This window comes from Furipterus horrens, unplaced genomic scaffold (genome assembly GCF_987537825.1).
Source record: "Furipterus horrens unplaced genomic scaffold, mFurHor1.1.pri manual_scaffold_2, whole genome shotgun sequence".
Taxonomy (NCBI): domain Eukaryota; kingdom Metazoa; phylum Chordata; class Mammalia; order Chiroptera; family Furipteridae; genus Furipterus; species Furipterus horrens.
The window spans coordinates 169,622,620-169,635,979 of NW_028327172.1; the positions used below are offsets into that span (position 1 = coordinate 169,622,620).

Below are 13,360 nucleotides of genomic sequence, written 5' to 3' on the forward strand. Positions count from 1 at the left end.
TGGGCTAAAGACAGTTTATGCAATAAATGGTGTGGGGAAAATTGGACCGATACATGCAGAAAAATGAAACTAGACCACCTTCTTACACCACACACAAGAATAAATTCAAAATGGATTAAAGACTTAAATGTTAGACTAAAAAACAAGATAATCCTAGAAGAAAATATAGGCAGTAAAATCTTGGACATTGTTCATAGCAATAATTTTTTCTGATATATCTCCTCAGGCAAAGGAAACAAAAGAAAAAATAAGCAAATGGGACTACATCAAACTAAAAACGTTTTGCACAGCAAAGGAAACCATCAACAAAATGAAAAGACAACCCACTGAATGGGAGAACATATTTCCCAATGGTACACCTAATAGGAGATTAATATTCAAAATTTATAAAGAACTCACACTGCTCAACACTTTCAAAAGGCAACCTAATTTAAAAATAGGCAAAGGACCTGAATAGATACTTTTCCAAAGAGAACATACAGATGGCCAAAAGACATGAAAAGATGCTCAATGTCACTAACCATCAGAGAAATGCAAATTAAAGCCACAATGAGATATCACCTCACACTGGTCAGAATGGCTATCGTCAATAAATCAACAAACAGCAAGTTTTGGTGAGGATGTGGAGAAAAGGAACCCCTCGTTCTCTTTTGGTGGGATTGTGATTCATGCAGCCACTGTGGAGAACAGTTTGGAGTTTCACCAAAAAGTTAAAAAGGGAACAGCCTTATGACCCAGCAATTCCACTTCTGGGAATTTATCCAAAGACACCCAAACACTGACTCAAAAAAATATATGAATCCCTTTGTTCATTACAGTGTTATTTACAATAGCCAAGATTTAAAAGCAGCCGAAGTGCCCTTCAGTGGATGAGTGGATAAAAAAGCTATGGTACATTTACACAATGGAGTACTACTTGGTAATCAAAAAGAAGGAAATCTTATCATTTGTGATAGCATGGATGAACCTGGAAAGTGTTATGCTAAGTGTTACACTACGTGAAATAAGCCAGTCAGAGAAAGGCAAATATCATATAATTTCACTTATATGTGGAATCTAACAAACAAAATAAATAAAATAGGGTCAGACTCGTAGATACAGAAAACAGACTGGGTGAAATAGGTGAACATATTAAGCAAAACAAAAAACTCATAGACCCAGATATCAGTATGATGCTTACCAGAGGGAAAGTGAATGGAGGCAGGTAGAAGAAGTTAAAAGGGAGGACAAATGGTGAAGGAGACTAGACTTTGGGCAGTGAACACACAATACAGTATATAGATGATATATTATAGAATTATACACTTGAAATGTATATAATTTTATTAATCAATGTAACCGTAACAAATTCAATTTTTTAAAAAGGTAACAGGAAAATAATGTGTAAACAAAATAAAAATATCAATAAAGAAAAATTATTAAAAGGAGCCAAACAGAAATTTTGGAGCTGAAAAGTAAAAAACTGAAATGAAAAATTCACTAGAGGAGTTTACTAGCAGTTTGGGCCAATAGAAGAAAGAATCACCAAAATTGAAGATAAGACAACTGAAATTATTGAGTCTGAGAAGCTGAAATAAATACAGAATAAAGAAAAGTAAGCAGAGCCTAAGGGACTTATGAGATAGCCCCAATTAATAATAATCATAATATGAGCCCCAGAAAGAGAAGGAGCAAAAGGGGTAGAAAAAATATTCACAAAAATAAAGGCCCCAGCCTTGGCTGGGTGGCTTAGCTGGTTGGAGCATGTCCTGTACACCAAAAAGGTTGTAGGTTTCATTCCCAGTCAGGGCACATACCTAGGCTGCAGTTTCAATCCCCAGTCGGGGCACATATGGGAGGCAAACAATTGATGTTTTTCTCTCACATTGATGTTTCTCTCTTTCTCTCTCTCTCCTCCTGCTCACCAACTCTAAAAAAAATCAATAAACATATCCTCATATGGGGATTAAAATAATAATAATAATAATAATAATAATAATAACAATGGCCCCAAACTTCAAAAATCTGATGGTATACATGAATCTACACATCCAAGAAGTTCAATAAACTCCAAGCAGGATAAACTCAAAAAGAGCTACATTGAGATACGTAATAGTCAAAATGTCAACTTAGAGACAAAATGAGAATCTTGGAAGCATCAAGATAAGTGTCTCATCACATACAAAGGACAGTCAATAAGATTAACAGCCTTTCTCATCAGAAGCCATGGAGACAAGAAGGCAGTAGAATGACATATTTATGATGCTAAAAGGAAAAAAAATATCTCAAACAAAATTTTACTACCTGGCAAAACTATCCTTCAAGAATAAAGGAGAAATTAAGATATTTCCAGATAAACAGAAGCTAAGGGAGTGCATTACCATTAGAACTGCCCTACAAGAAATGTTAAAGGGAATCCTTCAGACTAAAATGAAAGAACTCTAGACAGTAAAAACTAGACAAGCTAAAATGAAAGACACTAGAAGCTGTAGGAAGAAATAGAGGACACTGGTAAAGATAACTACGCAGTAAAGAAGGAGAGGGGGGTGAAAAAGAAAAGGAGAAGGAATGATGAATGGGGAAGGAAGTGAAGAGAAGGAAGAGGAGGAGGAGGGGCAGAAGCAGCAGTGGAGGCAGCGGTTAGGCTAAAGAGAAAGGCCACATGGAGCACTGCTCAGGGGCCATTTAATAACCTGGGCTGTAATGCTGGAGAAAGAAGCTAGATGAGGAGGCCTATGATGCCATTTTAGGCATCCAGATGACTACAGCTCCAGCCACTATCTTATGGTAACTGGAGAAAAATTACTATTTAACAAACTTTGGTTGGGACAGTTAGATACTAATTGGGAGTTCAAATGACTTAAATACACATGTTATACCATATCAGGCAATCGGTCATAGTTTAAAACAATCAACTATGGAATTATCTACATCATATAGAAATAAACAGAAGTAAGTATTATATATAGAAATAAATTGAAGTCATTATTATATAAATGTGAAAAATTTCTAAGCAATTAAAATCTAAATATTAAGATAAAAAGAAGGCAATACATTGCCTGATGATATTAAATATAAATAACGATGTAGGGCTAATAAAACTCTTTTTCACTCCTGGTGGAAGCATAAAAAGCATACCTTCTTAAGCTGAGTATACACATTATGAACCAGTAACTCCACTCCTAGTAATACGCAGATGTATGTATGTGTGTATGTGTGTGTAAAATATGACATGCACAAGAATATTCATAATAGCAATATTCATTTTAGCCCAAACTGAGAAACAATCAAAGTGTCCATCAATTGGATATATACCATCTGGTACAGTGATATGGTGGAATACTATAGAGCAATTAAAATAAATCACTTTTCTATGCATGACATGGATGAATCTTACAAATATTATATTTAGTGAAAGGAATGAGACACTAAACTGGACATACTGTATAATGACATTTATATAGTTCAAAAGTAGGTAAAACTTATCTATGACATGAGTTACCTTTAGGGAAAAGGGAAAAATACTATAATATTATGCCACAGATATGGTGAAAATTCACTGAGCCATACTGGTGTACTGTTCTATATACAAATATTTTTTTTGTATATAGATTGTATTAATTAGTAAGGGCTGTCATAACAAAATACCACAGATTGGGTGGCTTAAGCAACAGAAATCATTATCTCATAATTTGGGAGATTAGATGTTCAAGATAAAGAAGTTGGCAGTTTCAATTTCTTCTGAGACATCTCTTCTTGCCTACTGGTGGCCATCTTTTCCCTGTGTCTTCACATGGCCTTCTCTGTACATGGCTGTGTCCTCATCCTTTCTCATAAGGGCACCCATCATAATAGATTAGGGCCCATCCCAATGACTTCATTTTAACTTAAACACTTCTTTAAAGACCCTGTTTCTAAATACAGTCACATTCTGAAAATATAAGCAGTTACAACTTCAACATACAAATGGGGAGAGGGGCACAATTCAGTCTATAACATGTGTTACACTTCCATTTAAAATTATGTGAGAAATTAAGGCAACAAAATAGAAATAGCAGACACTTAAATTGAAAGTAGATTAAAGATTTCTAGTCAAAATATGTAAAGAATTGACATACATTTATAAGGTCAATACTCTGACTCCACTTGACAAGTGATCTTGACAAGGTAGAAGAGGCAGACATCAAGCCAACAGAAATAAAAATGACAATAAGAAATTGAAATAAACACTGATCTCAGATGCCATGTTTCACACACTAAATAAACAAAAGTAAAATACAAATGACAAGAGAATTAGGAAACTGGTATATCTACATAATGGGGGCATTACAAAATTAGTCTAATCTTTCTAGTGAGTAATCTGTTAAACTATTACAAAAGTTATAAAAATGTTTTTAATGTTTGTCTTTATACTCCCAAAAGAGGAAAATATCCCAAGAAAGTAAAATCTTTGAAAAAGATAATAAGGGTATTTGCTATATTACTGAAATTATTAAAAAAACTCAACACATAGCACACAGAGAATAAACAAACTAAAAATATAAAGAATCATATTTAAAATATATAAACGATGTAGTTACAAAGAAATCCTTACATAAAATACAATTCATTAAAAGATAATATTTAGTGCCAGGGGTCAGATATAGATATATGTGTTTGTGGATCTTTTCACATCAACCTCTTGATTAAAACCCTTCAATGTCTCCTCATGACATAGAGATTTACAACCATCCTCTCTCTGGTTCCTGCTCCATTTCCAGGCTCATTTCTCACCACTCTCCCATCACCACTCTACCCTTCACCTTTGCCAAAGATCTTGCAGTTTCCAAAACTTGGCGTAATTTCTCACACCTCCTCATTAGAATGTCTCCACTGACCAGCAGAGTCCACGTCGTTGTGGATGAGGGTATAAATGCACAGCGACTGCAAGAATCCTGTGGAGAAGAGGGGACAGAACTGGCCACTTTCTAGAGAAGAAAGCGCAGTTTGCCCCTGCCTTAACAGGCTTTTATTGATTCTTTAGGTGGATTACATCCAAGAAAATTGTGAATCATTGTGTCAATCATTGCCTTATATGATTATTACTTTTACATATTAGAGAAAAGAATGTTACACATGCATGGATGATAAGGATAACTTGTCTAGCCACATCCTGTTCTTAGAAATTGGCCCAGAATAGGCTCTAAGAGACTGGTTCTAGGTTACACGCTGAACATCTATTGTTCTCAGCCCAGGATGAGGGGGTCCTTTAGCAGAAAGCAAGCTTTTTAACTAATATATAAACACAGGCCTGGTTCCCTGCGGGAAAACCGGTGTGTGGAGTGGGTCCTGTGTGCCACCGCGCTCCCAGTGGTTTTCCACTCTGGGGCTGAGCTAAATTTGCAACCACCAAGCATCCCAGCTTCCCATACCTCCCCCCTTGTTTTTAGTTAAATTGGTCTTACTAGTGAGACCTGCAAAGCTTGCTACTTGCCGGTCCCTCTTATGACTCTGGGAAAATAATTTGGAAATGCAGTGAAGCATGCAGAGTGTTGTCAAAACCAATAAACAACCAGCAGCTCTGAGGAACCAAATTCTTAGGTTAAACCCATTAAACCAATTTTTGGGATTTAGCCAGCTGAGATTATCACGGAGGGTTTGAAAAACCTCTTGCTTAGTTAAGCGTTGAATGTCCTGTAAGTGCTGGTGCAGTTCTACTTGCAGTTTATCAATTTGTCCTTTTAAATTGCTGGAAAAAGCCCCTATCAGGTGATGTTGGATATCACTCCAGGAGTGCTGGCTGGAATTCCACTGGAGTGGGGTAACACACAGCTTGGAGAATTCAGGATTACAGGTTAGCTGCTGCGGTGGTTGACTAGCGCGTCCTGGTGGTTGCCAATCAAGTGGAGTGCTGATTCTACCGCAGAAAGGCGGGTCAGGATCTTCTGATCAATCTGGGCCTGCTGGAGCATTTCTAAAGTGGTATTGGTCAAGAGAAGATCAAAAGCATGAGCAGTTTGAATGGATTCAATGAATGAAGCAGTTGTCGTGGCAGCAGTAGCTGCTACAATTATGTCAGAGACAATAAAATAGCTAGAGTACCAAGAAATCGCCAGACTCATAGGGAGGCCAATGCATTGTTAAGTGCTACTAAGCCATTGGGATCCTCCCATTCCCTGGTTACATTAACTGGCACCCATACTTGGGTTTGTCTTTTAACCACATAGACTGTGGTAAGATTTAACTGAGTAATATTAAGATGAGTAAGACAACTAGCATATATAGAACCTTTGGGGACATCTAGAGAATAAATTTTGGCTGAATTATTATAATAAACCTGGGCTGCCCCTGTTGCTAGAAACAGATAGGGATGGGAAGTATAAACCGTGACCCAATCTTGTTGCAGAGGTTCGCCTTGATAGAAACATCCTTGGTAGCCTGCAGGGTTGCAAGCAATCTTTATATATAGATGCTTTCTGGTAATAAATGGCAAGCCCATATTCCAGGTATTATAATGCCAGGGGCTAACATGATTAGGAGAAACAATTCTGATAATAGGTGCCCCTGTGCCAGGTCCTTCCCACCTCGTATTAGTATACAGTCGTTGAGACTGTGCTGTAATTACCCTGAAATCAACTTCAGCTAATATTTTCCAATTAGCTCCCCAGTTTTCTGCTATATAAAGACCTTCTGAGAGAAAAACAATAGTGGCGTTTGGTCCTCGGCAGAGAGACCAAAAAACTGAATTATTATGGGCAGTATTTAGAGTACAAGGAGGAACCGGGGAGGGGCGAGAGTACGAAAAACTCCCCCGTAGGTCCGTAAACCAACTGTGGCTACCGTAGAAAGCTGATAGAAATGCTTATACTGCTACTTGTTTGCAGCGTGGAGTTGTTCTTTTAAAAGAAGGCACAACGCGTCTGTAAGAACAGAAATGCAACCTGGTAAATATTCAGTAACAAACAGTATTACTCTGCACTGAAATCCAGTGCTTGTTTTCATCTAAACAGCCACTAGGGGGTATCCATATTCCTCCGGTCCACTGAGTATCATTAGTGGAAAAAGGAGGCTTAATATCCCACCAGGTATGTAACTTAAATATTGGTGGATCAATGATGTGACCTAAATGGATATAAGGGGAATTAACCTCAGTGGCTAGGCCTTGCCCTCCTAAGCAGAGTATGATGGCAATCAAGAGTATGGCTCTAGCCGAATTGGCTGACAGGATCGCTAGATAAGCGAGAAATCTGTTCTCAGGGGAATCTACTACTTTAGTTTGAATAATAATTCTTTCAGCTTGATTGTTAAGAGCCCTGATATCCCCCCAAGTGGTGGGGGCATTTTTAATGAAAATATTACCTGATGCTGGGATAGGGCGGCTCTTAGCCAGAGGCCTTGGGGCTGCAGCCTCTGCGAGATTATTTCTATTAGGAAGTATTGGGGCTGCAGCCTCAGTCACTGGGGCAGGCTCCCTTTCCCTCCGCTGGCGGGCCCAGAACCGTGTGCGGCACCGGCACGGTAAGTTTCTGTTCCTCTGATTGTTTAGCGTCATTTGGGTCATCTGGTCGGTCAGCTGGTTGGTTTCCTCCTCTAGGTAGCGATACTTGGCTCTTACTGCACTCATGGTAAGGTTTTACTCTCTTCGTTGGAAGCCAAACAGGACCTGTAGGGATGGAAACACAGGCATACCCTCTTCCCTATGTTAAGAGGTCTACGGGGCCCTGCCAAGAGCTATCTCCTAGTGGATCCCGATACAAAACCTGAGGGTAAGACTGTTTTGATTCTTTTATTTGAAAATGTTTTTTAATTGGGGTATAAAGTGAGTTATAATTTAGAAAATTGTAGGTAAACATGGCTAGTATAGTTAAAATTTGGGGGGAGAACTGGATCTCCTGTTTTTGTTTTTTAAGAAGGTTTTTAAAAGTATGATGAGCTTGTTCTATAATTGCTTGATCAGTGGGATTATAAGGTATTCCTGTTTTATGTTGGATATTCCAACGCTGAAGAAAGGCTTGAGTGGAATGGGTGAGGTATCCTGGGCCATTATTAGTTTTAATTTGCTGAGGCTGTCCTAAATGACTGAAGGCCTCAAGTCAATGGGCTTGAATATTTTTAGCAGATTCTCCTGGTAGAGCAGATGTATGTAAAGTACTAGAATAAGTATCAATAGAGACGTGGATATATTTAAATTTTCTAAAAGGAGAATAATGAGTGACATTTGTTTGCCAGATTATTTGAGAACCTAGTCCTCAATGGTTAACTCCCGTAGATGGAGGCGCTTTGGTAAGAGCCTGACAGTCAGGACATTCTTTAATAATTTGCTCAGCTTGAGAGCAAGGAATATTAAACTGCTTTCAAAGTGCTTGGCTCTTTTGATGAAAAAACTGATGGGAAGCTGTTGCCTGCTGAAAGGCAGTGAGAACACTAAGGCATCTGCCCTATTGTTGCCTTTTGTTAAGGGGCCAGGTAGACCCAAATGAGACCTGATGTGAGTGACAAAAAGAGGATGTTCTTTTTTGTCAAAGAGGGACTATAAGGTTAAGAATAGGTTAAGTAAATTAGAGTCAAGAGAAGTTTTAATTAATGCCTGATCTAAGTGTAAGATGGTATAGACAGTGTATCCTGAATTACAAACAAGATTTAAAGCTTCTTGGGGCCTTTGCCATAAGGCCATGATTGTAGCAAAAAGCTCAGCCCTTTGAGTAGAGGGATGTCCTGAGGAGACAAAGTTTTCCCAATCTTTGCCTTCCTTCCAGGTAATGGCAGCGCGTCCTGTTTTTCTGGACCCATCAAGAAGTATAGTTTTTGCTCTAGTTATTGGGATTGGGCTGATTTTTTCTGCTAGCCTGATTTGTAGGAAGGGAATGTTTTGAAGCAATTTGTTAGAGGGTAAGTTAATTTCTAATTCTCCTACAAAATCAGCTATAGCACACTGAAATTCTAGAGACTGAGCTATTAATTGCTACAAGTAAATTTGAGTTAAAGGGATGTGAATAAAAGCAAGATCATATCCAAGTAACTGCTGTGTTCGTTCACGTCCCTTTATAATAAGATGGCATAATGCAGTTATATAGGTAGTAATAGTGTGTTGTGGCTGATGGAATAGAAAAAGCCACTCTATCATAGCTAAATGGGGTGATAGTTGTCCTATAAGACCCGTTGGGGTGATACATAGTCTCAAGACTCTGGGGTTACACGTGAGTTGTTGTCTAGTGACCAGAGCATTCTGTCCTTCTCCCAGCTACAGTATGGCCGATTCCGTGGCTGAGAGTTGGGCCAGGGTTTCCTGATTAATACAGGTTTGCAATAGGATATCACAGGAACTAGTCTGTTGTTTAGCCAGCGGCTATTCAGGGCCTTGGATCTTCCAGGCCTCCAGTAAGATTTGGTTCCCTGGTTGGAGCAGGTGTAGAGGCTTCTTAGGTGGATAGATAAGCCTGCAATGAACAATCTTGTGCAAAATGGTTACTTTACATAATAACTCATAAACTGGACTTTGAATCTGTAAGACTATGGAGATACCCAGTTACAGGGCCTTTGCTGGAATAATACTTCATTTTTGATGATGTTATAAACCTAGGACTAAGATATCAGGGGAGAATTAATGGGTTAAACAGTGGCGGCTATTTCCTGGGAGGAAGTTGGGTGTGTAGAATGTTCTCCTGTTTCTGCTAGAAAAAGAGAAACTTTTTTATTTTTGGTAATTACTGCATTCCTTTAGTGTGTTTAAAAGTGGGCTGTTTTTATTATTTAATGATTTTGATAGTTTTACAGAGGCTAGAGAAGACAGGGGAGAAAGCAAGTTTGGCACGGTTTGTTTTTGGGACTGTAGTTTTTAGTTATAAAATTTACAGTGTTTTAAAAACTTATATGTTTACTTTTATTTTCTTATTTTTTTCCCAGCTTTTTTCTGATTTATTTATAAACGTACTTTTTGCTTTAGATATTGGGGTAGGACTAATTTTGCTTTTAGTATGTAGATTTAATTGAGGAATATTTTGTAGAAGTTTATCTGAAGAAAGATTGATTTTAAGCTTTTTAACATAATTAGCTATTGCGCCTTGAAAAGCTAGGGACTGGCTAATAAGCTGTTGTAAATAAACTTGAGTTAGGGGTAAGTGAATACCCCTGGATAATAGCCAAATAATTGCTGAACTTTATCTTGTCCTTTGATTATTAGCTGGTAAAGGGTGGAGACATAAGTAGTTATAGTTTTTTTGAGGTTGATGGGAAAGAAATAACTATTTAATCATAGTGAGCTGCGGTTGCAGCTGTCTAAGAAGTCCTGTAGGGGAGCATAACATAGGAAAGCAGAAAAGTCTGATAGGGTAAGAAGGATTAATTCTTTCTATTTGCCTAGTTTTAATATGCTGGTTTATAATATTTAGGGGTTTTTGTTGTTGTTATTGTTGTTTTGGAGCCTGAGGAGGTAAAGTATGAGACAAATTTAAATCTGGTTCTTTCTTAAGGATGTTAAAAAGATGAGTAAGTCGGTGGGTAGTTGTACCAAGGCCAAGCCTTAGCTTTACAATGCCTAACAATTGTTGGAGATTACTGAGAGTTAAAGACTTCGGAGAATTGATTTGGAGCACTTGGGGTCGCCAAGACTCTGATTGTTGTGCTTTCTTAGGAGTTACTTGTAAGCCTGCCTGGGCTATAGATTGCTATAAATGAGTGAAGGTAGTAGCCAATTGCTTTTAGGTTTAGAATTCAGTTATTATTTTAAAGACTGTGATTAGATGTTTTGTAATATATGTAATTTTGCAATATAATATTCTAAAATAATTATTAGGATTATAAGTAATTAGAACTTTGTAGACTTTTGGAGATTTTTGTAAAATTTTCTTATTTGACAAAGCTTTCCATGTATTTTAAAATGTATTAAGTTTGATTGGTCTAGAGTTTTCTTCTTTTGAGTAAGAAGAAAATAATAAATCCTTGAGATATTTCAGGGGCCTTTTGAAATGCCTCAAGGCTATAAGGAAGTCCTGTAAATTTTAAATCTTGGAAATTTTGTCAACCAAGGAATATATATTATGAAATGATATTTGACTTTATTTAAGGTGGTATTAAAAGGTATGTACTATTAATATAGACTGACAAAAATTCAGTTCTTAGCATTGAAAGACATGAATTTTTGAACATTAGTTGAGTATTTGAGTAATATATCACAATATATAATTATTTTATTAGATAAAACTTTAGTTTTTAAGCAATTGTCAAGGTTTGTGTCAGGCAGGAGTAGGCGGACCTGTGTTAGCGTTGGAGGTGGCAAGAGCTATTGTGGCTTTCCAGGATCCCAGGGGGAAGGGGCCAGCATGGCTGATCGCTTGACAGAGATTGCAAATTTCCATATGTCCCCTTTTCCCTCCCCCTCTTCTACCTCTATCACAGCTGCGGTGTCTTTTAAACCTGAGTTATTTTCCTTACTTTCCCTTGTTTTTCTGAGACCGCAGTGTTCTGAGCTACGGCAATATGTAGTAAATTAACCAGATGAACTTTAATAGAAACACTACTATCCTGTAGAGATTTTAGCTTATCTCCTGCCTTCTTCCAAATCTTAATATCCAAGGTCCCTTTATTAGGAAAAACAGGGTAATATTCTTTAATAGTCTGTAAAAGCTGAATGAGATGCTGCAGTCTTACATTACATCCTGCTGCACGCAGAAGCTGCTGTAACAGGCGTAGGTAAACTTCTTGTTCCTTTGATAAACCTGAGCCCATTTTAAACGACGAGTTTATTTTATTTTGCTTTCAATTTAAGTCTCTTTGATTTCTTCTGCTTGAACTGAGCCCTAACTAACTAGCTACTGAGGGATTTTAATGTAGTGGGTCAAGGATGTACTGTTGATGTGAAACAGTCAGGGAGGGCTGCCGGAGATTCCGGGTACCCTGACCCTGCTTATGAGTCTCGGTTTCTCCCCCAAGTGTCTAAAAGTGCGAGGGGGGGCTCGAATGCGCCAGATGACCAATCTTTATATCGCGCATTACCAGCCGAGCCAAAAGTTATCTTATATCGTTTTGGGGGTCCCTATAAGGCCGCTACCAGTCTTGGAAGTTGATCCCAGACACCCTCGCAAGGCTCTGACTCACATGGGAGCACCCGATTTCTCGAGCCGAGGGGAGCAAGTGTCTTTTATCTTCGGAGCTTGGCAAGTACCAAGTGCTTTCATATAAACCCTATGACTGACACTAATTGCATCCTGAAAGCGACCTTCGGAGTCCAGTCAAGACCAAAACACTCATTCACTATGTGCTTTCTTTACATGGGCAAATAGAGGAAAGAGAAATTGAAAGGGCCACAGAGGCGGTCTGGGAAATGATCCCCCCCACTCTTATCTTCAAGTGCCCTACGACCTTACTGACCTTACCGGCAAGTGCTCCGTGTCGTAGGCCCTTACCTTGGGGCTGATTGCATGCACTCCGACCTGTGGTTGACGCGTGGTCTACAACGCAGTTTCGTAACCTCTGATTGTTCCTGTCCTCCGGCTCCAGACGTCAAGGACCTCTGACCAGCAGAGTCCACAGTGTTGTGGATGAGGGAATAAATGCACAGCGACTGCAAGAATCCTGTGGAGAAGAGGGGACAGAACTGGCCACTTTCTAGAGAAGAAAGCGCAGTTTGCCCCTGCCTTAACAGGCTTTTATTGATTCTTTAGGTGGATTACATCCAAGAAAGTTGTGAATCATTGTGCCAATCATTGCCTTATATGATTATTACTTTTACATGTTAGAGAAAAGAATGTTACACATGCATGGATGATGAAGATAACTTGTCTAGCCACATCTTGTTCTTAGAAATTGGCCCAGAATAGGCTCTAAGAGACTGGTTCAAAGTTACATGCGGAAAATCCATTGTTCTCAGCCCAGGATGAGGGGGTCCTTTAGCAGAAAGCAAGCTTTTCAACTATTATATAAACGCAGGCCTGGTTCCCTGCGGGAAACCAGTGTGTGGAGTGGGTGCTGCATGCCAACACGCTCCCAGTGGTTTTCCACTCTGGGGTTGAGCTACATTTGCCACCACGAAGCACCCCAGCTTCCCATACTCCACCACAACCTTCTTCTAGTAGCAAATCCAGCCAAGTCTTCCTTCCAGACCTAGTCAAACACCTGTGTTTGAGCTCATCAGCCAGAGTTTTGTGCCCTCCTCTGCACCTCCAGTAACTGTGCACCATCCTTTATCACACCACTTCTTTTACTATTGCTAATGTACATGCAGCTTTCCCCCACTAACTGTGGGGGCAGAGATTATGTGTCCTTAGAGTCTGAAATCACAATAATAAAAGCTTAATTAATGAGATAAAATGATAAAAAGTAAACAAAGGGTTTCAAGAACATGGATTTTTTTTCCTTGTAAAGTTAGTTAAATAAGTGATTTTAGTGTAAATCACTTTAAATAAAT

General features: G+C 38.6%; 1 long non-coding RNA gene across 1 annotated transcript; it reads right to left on the reverse strand.

The window, feature by feature from the left end:
* Positions 1 to 4,911: 4,911 nt before the first annotated feature.
* On the reverse strand, positions 4,912 to 12,634 carry LOC150019944 (uncharacterized). The gene is made up of 2 exons (XR_016509312.1): positions 12,360 to 12,634; positions 4,912 to 5,932 (listed from the first exon to the last, which is right to left on the reverse strand). It is a non-coding gene; the product is annotated as an uncharacterized LOC150019944 (long non-coding RNA).
* Positions 12,635 to 13,360: the final 726 nt, after the last annotated feature.